Raw genomic sequence first — 8,537 nt, 5'->3', positions numbered from 1 at the left:
CAAGTGTAGGGTTAGACGAGAAAACGTGGATGACAACAAGGGAGTAGTAATCGTATTATCGACGCAATCCAAAACCCGAAAATTCTTCCACTGCATGGATACTTTTTTTGGTATTAAACTATAACCATCTGGGGTATATCCAAATGACGACATCCGATGAGCTCCGCCGTTCTTTTTGTCTCTTTGTTTAGGCCGAAGACATTAATTAACATGCGCCCTTTGTCGAAATCTTTATAGATCACAGTTAACCAATCAGTGTTTATGCAAAAATGCGTAAAACAAATATTGCCTCCAGCCTCCAAGTTCATTTAGCTGTCCTTGCAGACGGTAGCCCAGTCTCTGGTCACGCTCAGTTGCATTGCGTATCATCCGGGTACTCACGGGGAAAAAAACAATAACAAAGGCAGCAACCAGTCCGGGGAATTGCGTTAGATCAGTGCCCCTTTAACGACACTTTATCTCTAAATGGAATTGGGTTTTTTCACCAAAAGTGCTATGACAATGAAATCATTCACATTTTCCACTTTTCAGACAAGTTTCAAATAACGGCTGGGAAATGATAGGACATTAACGAAAAGCCATCTTTCGATATATCGAGATGTATAGTGCCGGGCTAGACTAACATTTAGTCTCTGAAATCTTATATTACACAATATCCTTCTTGACTCTAAAAATAAAAAAATTCCCTATGCTGATTACTGTGGAATAGAGCTAGCTTGAGCTGGCTAGACTTGCTTTTGTATGCATTTCTAGATTATTATTTTTTCATAAAATAAATATATTCCACGGTCATCGTGCAGGACTAAGTGCCGGGCAAACGAAAGTACTTACAGTAAACTACGGTTATAACGAACACGCTTATAAAGAACTGACGGGCATAACGAACGTATTGTTTGGTCCCGACCATTTGTTATATATATGCTGTACATATGCTTATAACGAAGTACGGTTACAACGAACTAAACTTAGTGGTCCCTTTGAGTTCGTTGATACCGTAGTTTACCGTATACACCCGTGTTTGGGGGTGGATAAACATACTGGCTCACGCAGTCACTAGACTTGCATCACTCTCACAGTCCCTAGACCATAATATTTTCCCTTCTGCCCAGCCCTTTCTGTAATGATAAAGCCCAAAATGAAGCCAGTCTAGATTTTCCACAGGTTGTCCCATCTCACTGGGGCTCCTTTTATATTTAAATGGAGTTGTATTTCTCAAGATTATTTTAGTTACAGAGACTAAGCGTTAGTCTACCACCCAACATTCAGGGATAATTTGTTTTTATCATTATGGTTGTGTTTCTGCTTTTCTCTTTGATGTCTGAACATCATAACAATGACAATCACAATTATTGATAGACATAGTCCAGATTATTGTACAAGATACATAAAGGCATCTATATATCGTAAGCTGATTGAAGAAGTGCACGTATTAAAGTGCAGAAGTGATAACTTTCAGTCGTTTATCAAATATTAACGCCATGTCTAAGCGTTGTCTTGGAGATTCTTTTTATAAACATGTTATCGTATATTGTATTGCGACCTTACGAGATGAGTGTTTGTCACGATAAAACAATGTATGGTCACGGCCCTTGTGACATAATTATGAATGCATGAATGCAAATACTGTTTTCATTCACAATTACCCGGTTCATACTGCCAAGAAATATTTCCTCAACTGACACGAGTGTGAAATATTTCCTGAAAATAATGACCCGGTAACAAGGCAGTGGTTATGACTGAAACTTGCACTATTGCAGTACATGGGAGGCCAGACAGGAATATCTGATTGGGGTCATGATAGACAAAGGACTTCGTTTGATTTTTTTTAATTGGTGTCATTTAAGACAAAGAGATTCGCATGTCTCAATATGCATCACCATGCCCTTGTTACCACTGCATTAAATATCAGGTCTCCGTTATGACATAGCCTCTTGCACGGGTACTGTCGGGGGATGAACTGAGCTGCGTTGTTTCCCGGAAATGATAGCGAAACTAGCGTGTGTATATCAAGTCTATTCATAATGCGTCATTTCATTCACCAAGTCGCGCTACAATATTATCATCACGGTCTTTGGAAGAGTGTGCACTTAAATATCATTCTCAGCTCCCTGGAAAGTATACAGCCAAGCTGTCGTATGAGACGCGAGGTTAAAGGCGACATTACCATCCTGCCGGGTACCCCTTTGCTGCTTGGCAAACAGAAGCCTATTTCGAACAAAGCTTTTTGCCTAAGGGGACACCACGTGTTAACTGTTTCAGTGGCGGGTAGGGTTGGAAGCCTCACAAAGTCTCAAGATTCCGTTCCTCTTGCCAAAGACGGCCACCCATCCAGCTACTCTCCGCAACAAACTATTGTTATGTGAATATATGCCGATATATATTCAGATACGGCCCGGGTTAAATGAGTAATTATTAGTGTAACAGGTTGATTTAATTCTCCAACAAGTAACCTTCTCCACTCGTGTGATAGCGCGGGTTTCACGGCCGTCACTGATGGCAATGTAGGGGGCTGCCACGTGGCTGTGTTGTCGTGTTCACGAGTACATACGATATATTACATTGTGCGACCGTCAATATTGATTAGCTTGATTACATTCTTTAGGCGTGGTAAATTATTCTAATCAGCCTCAAGCCATGACTTCTACTCAATACGGATGATACCAATAGTCTGAATAAAAGGTGATAGTGTAACGGGGAAAGAGATGGTAAACATAAGTCAAGGCTCATGATTGACTTTACATACAGACCAAGGATCATGATTGACTTTACAACCAGGCCAAGACTCTCGATTGACTTTACAAACAGGCTAAGACTCTCGGTTGACTGTACAAACAGACCAAGGCCCACATTTGACTTTACAAACAGACCCTGGCTCATGATTGACTTTACAAACAGACCAAGGCTCACGATTGCCTTTACAAAGAGACCAAGGCTCACGATTGCCTTTACAAACAGACCAAGGCTCACGATTGCCTTTACAAACAGACCAAGGCCCACGGTTGACTTTACAAACAGACTAAGCCCCTGGGTTGACTTTACATACAGACCAAGGCTCATGGTTGCCTTTACAAACAGACCAAGGCCCACGGTTGACTTTACAAACAGCCCAAGGTACAACAATGACTAAGAGGCCAAGGCGCACGAATGACTTTACAAACAGACCAACGCTCACGAATGACTTTACAAACAGGACATGATTCACGAATGACTTTACAAACAGACCAACACTCACGAATGACTTTACAAACTGGACAGGATTCACGAATGACTTTAGAAACAGACCAACACTCACGAATGACTTTACAAACAGGACACGACTCACGAATGACTTTAGAAACAGACCAACACTCACGAATGACTTTACAAACAGGACACGACTCACGAATGACTTTAGAAACAGACCAACACTCACGAATGACTTAACAAACAGGACACGACTCACGAATGGCTTTGTAATCAGGCAAAGGCTCGAAAACGACAATTTAAACAGGTAAGGCGCTAGACAGACTTTTAAAAAACAGACCAAGGCGGTTATAAAAAAGAGTCTGAACAGTATATTTTAGGATCTACATTTAGGTTAGATTCAATTTTGACGACAGTGTGCTGAAAACTAATTATTATCAGCATGTTTGCCCCATAGATTTGAAGCTTATATAACAGTTTTCTTACAGTATTGGCCTTTCCTGATAAGAATGTATAATGAACAAGTGTCTTGTCTAGTCTATCGCTGTGATGGCTGGGTAGGAGTGCGGGTACCGTTAAACCATATCAGGTACGTGCTCGCACTCAAATCGTCAGATGGTGAGGTAATTTCAGTAGCTGTTAACATCTAACAGAACTCTTCCTGTCATCATTGGCCACACTACCCAGACTCTGGAGCCTGTTTCAAACGAAGGAAGAACAAACTCAAACAGTCAATTCCGATTTCCCCGATAGACAGACAGAGATTTCCTGCGGACTCACATCTTCTGTGACAGCTATATGAAACGTAGCGATATCTATGACACATCAGTTTACCCTCCACATAAGAATCACTGTATCGGATCACACGCTAATTGGACTATTTCATTCCATCAATTGGTCAACCCGCGATGAATCTGATTTAATTTGTCCCGGGGAGACCGATAAACTCAATTGCCTGGAGTGTCTGGCTGTGTTTATCGGCCGGACTCGCCAAGGCCAAACAAAATGGGTCTGATATCACCACTGGTCAAGGGGTCAGTCAATAACACACAACGGGCACCTGTTTTGGTCATCTACTCTACTGTGAGAGTCACTGACCCACGGGAATTATTTAACTTAAATGTACGTATGTTCACGCTCTTAAATTATTTGCATTTGTGGAATTGTGTGAAACTGGCCGTAGCATTCTAAACTGAATTAATCAGTGTTTCAACGATTTGCTTAGTGATCCGAAACGAAACCCATTATGCTATGTTCTCTTGGCAAGAAAAGCGTCATACACTGATATCTTGAAAAAGTAACAGAGGTATCTTTTACATACGCCCTTGACTGTTCCGTTTAAACATGTTCAACTTGCAAAGAGCGGTATAAACACGAAGGATATATTAGTGAGTGAGTGAGTGAGTGAGTGAGTATGATTTTACACCGCTTTTAGCAATATTCCAGCAATATCACGGCGGGGGACACCAGAAATGGGCTTCACACATTGTACCCATGTGGGTAATCGAACCCGGGTTTTCGTCATGACGAGCGAACGCTTTAACCACTAGGCTACTCGACCGTCCAGAAGGATATATTAACTCCGATAGCACCACACACACCTTGAAATGTATTAAATTAGCGCTATCGGAGGACCTCTGGGGCTATGATCCCTTTGCGCACAGTCATGCCAGCGTCTGTACGTACAGCCATGCAACGTACTTTGTACGTCATACAACAACTAATTTCAACACTTAGTTTAGTTTGTAAAGGCAGTCCTTACTATTAATTTTGCAATTTTGTATTTACCTCTTAGTGTTATTTCATAAATACACTGGAAATCCCCCAAAATATTTTTTTCTCCTTGCATTCTTTTTGTTGCGTTTTTACCTACAACGCTAATGATGTACTATGTTGTAGAGGCCGGTTCCTTCCCATTATCCTGAATGTAGATTATTGGTATCAATCAGCTGGCAATCTTGTGTGCCTGTCTGCGTGTTCGCCCGTCTCACTGAAGCAAGGAGCGGTGCCACTTGTTACGTGGGTGACGACCATGGTTTATCAGTCTGCCAAACACTATGGAGACCCCCTAAGAACACCACAGTCTAATAAAGTTCAATGTCAACACAGACGTATTGGTGTAAACTCTCAAAAACACTTGTGGCATAAACAGACGGTCATAAATCTCGCTCACCACCACATGGCCAGAGTTGCTGACACCATGCAGATGAAAATTCCAGGGAAGCAAGAATTCCATGGTCAAGTGAACATGTCCGATCAGACAGGGTCCATAAAATGTCCACAGATGCCAGATCCCTAAGTATCTCCAGAACCAGATGACGGACGGGATCTATAAACTCTGGCTGATGACGTCGTTCGTGAAGGATGGAGTAGCGCCCCCGGGGGTGTTGTGTCTACAGCCCTGTGGGGTTTCCAACTGAACACCCTGAAGATATAGTCGAAGCTCTAAAGGTCGATGGGTGTGTGGCAAAGCCACTATGACGTTTTAGATATGTTTGCTTCCGGTTAGTTGATAGTTCTTCATTCATGTCTTTTGGAACCCCGTGTGATTGCCTTTTAACACACGTTTTCGTTTGTTTTCATTTTAGTTCACAAGATAAATTAGCTTCGGGTTAAGTGATAGTCCTTGAATCAAGAAAAAAAGAAGAAGTGTTTGTGCGTTAACACACACGGTCTAAGGTGAACTGCACGTATACTAATCTAGAAGTTCAAAAGTACATAATTACATACAGACAATATCCAGATTTCACACCTGGAACTAAGAAAACCATTTACACGTACAGTGACAACGTACGCCCGGTCTCAAAGCACAGCCCAGGTACTGACATTTACTGCCAGAAATAAAGTCATTTTATTTAAAACTATATATCGACACAATTAAAAAGTAAAATCCAAATGAAGCCCAGAGCAATGCTGAACTTCATTTAATTAAAAGCTGGGGCAATCCAGATTTTGATCTTGCTAAATCATTCTGAGTTGGATTCATTTGTTTATTTATCCTCCAGGGTTTGGGAAACTGAAAATATGGAATATTGTTGAGAGTCTTTGAAATATTTTACAGATAAGAACAGATGTTAAATTATAGTTAGGAAATATAATAAAAAGGAGCCCAGAGACACTACATATTCGGACACTACTGTAATCTAGACTTGGCAAATATTTTAGACTTGCATGGGCTACTTTGGATATATTTGTTTCAGGGTCTGTATGACAGACTAAGCCTCCTTTAAAGGTGAGTGACGGACGGTCTGTACAGAATACTGATTGGAATCATACCGCGGTTCACAGTGACCATTGTCTTAAATGTAGTCCATCCTTGCAGACTCCTTAGAAGATTTCAATCGTCGCCCGATTCCTTCTGCTTCCAATTTGTGTCAGGAACGTGGGCGGCCAGTCTAGAGATAAACTAGCACCACTCGGTCATGGTCGGATGACAAATCGTCCACTCCCGGGCCAAGCTGAACGTCCCCGCCACGTCACTGAAAGATAGCACTGACATAATTTATCTCTTCCCATAAACGTCAAATTTTTGGGGACAGGTTAGATTTATTCCATATTGTACAAGTGTATATTTCTGGTATTTCGGGTATGTGACTTAAGGTAGTCAAGCCGTTTTAGTATTACTGTCACCCGCGTGGGGTACTGGGAGACAAGATGACGTGGCAGTCAACGCGCCATCATTGTTTGAAATGGCTTGTTCTGTATACCGCATAACCTTAATAATTTTATGTTATATAAATTGTAATAATGAGTGAGTGAGTGAGTGAGTGAGTATTGTTTAACCTGCTTTCGGCCATATTCCAGGCATATCATGGCGAGTGACATCAAGATATGTACCCATGTGGAGAAGAGAACCCGGGTCATAGGCGTTACGAGCGACTGTCCCCACTGACCTAACACTGATCTACTTTAACCAAATATTATATTGTACTGTCCGAATTATAGTTACGGAAGACAGTTACTTCGTCAAACACTGGATTTATTAAACTGCCGAAATGAGTATCTCGAACCCCTGTTCTGAAAAAGCAAAATATGTTACAAGAATTATCCCTGGCGTGTTTACAAAACAGACCTACGAGGGGCGTTCAATACGTTTTGCAACTTCAATATCAGACCAAGTCGCAGAATATCTTTTGCACTTTTATTTTTCAATATAATCTCCATTCACCTCAATACACTGATTCCATTTGTCCTTCAAGCTTTTAATACCACTTTTATAGAAATCCGCAGATTGGCCCCCTTACCACGCCTCTGTGGCAGCCTTTATGTCCTCGTCATCCTGGAAGCGTCTTCCACGTAGGACAGATTTCATTTGCCGGAACAGGAAATAGTCACTGGGGGCTAAGTCTGGGCTGTAGGGTGGGTGATTTAACTACAACAGCTCTTTACTACAAATTTTGTGACTTATCAATACAGTAGCTACACTATATTTATTCCCAATTGTAGATAGTTTGTACCCTGCCCTACGAGAGTGTTCTGTACAATGAAAAATAAATCTTGATTCTTGATTCTTACATGAATTCGCTTAAGGGGCAGCTTTTAAAACTCAGAGGTTTCGTAAACGATAGTGTAAGCTAATATATGTGAAATATGTTTTTTGTTTCTGCTCCTCATCCCTGCTATTTTGCATATTCTGTCAAAAACCGTCAGTACGGAAAACCTTAGACTAACATTTAGTATCTGAAATCTTATATTCCACAATATCCTTCTTGACTCTAAAAATATAAAAAAAATCCCCTATGCTGATTTCAGAGAGGTAGCTTGAGCTGGCTAGACTTGCTTTTGTATGCATTTCTAGATTATTATTTTTTTCATAAAATAAATATATTCCACGGTCATGGTGCAGGACTAGGAAAACCTGCGTTACTGTCCGTACCAGAGATCTCAACCGTTCCATTAACACTACGTCGATCGTAACCCCCACTCTTAACACTGACTTGCGACAGTCGCAGCGCTAAGATCGCTTTGGGGAACGGGTACCGGAATGACTGAATACATAAGAAAGTCATAAATCCATGGCAATCATTCGTTTATCTGATAATTCGTTAATCCGTCCGGATTAACGGGGTTTCACTGTAATGTGTAACGATCAGTTATTTCCGATCGCTTTGAGGAACGGGTCCAGGAATGAGTGAATACATAAAAAAGTCATACATCCATGGCAATTATTCGTTTATCTGATAATTCGTTAATCCGTCCGGATTAACGGGGTTTCGCTGTAGTGTGTAATGATCAGTTATTTCTGTTATGTAACAGAAGGAACTGTTCTGTGAAAACGACGAGCTTCTGTTTCTGTGTTTCCTGAGTGTTTCTACATGTGCAAAAACTTTCCGTGGCAGGCACCTGATTTGTTT

This window comes from Haliotis cracherodii, unplaced genomic scaffold (assembly GCF_022045235.1).
Source record: "Haliotis cracherodii isolate W230 unplaced genomic scaffold, xgHalCrac1.p SCAF_3, whole genome shotgun sequence".
Lineage (NCBI taxonomy): Eukaryota > Metazoa > Mollusca > Gastropoda > Lepetellida > Haliotidae > Haliotis > Haliotis cracherodii.
The sequence above is the reverse complement of the archived record's forward strand: the minus strand, read 5'-3'. Positions refer to the sequence as shown.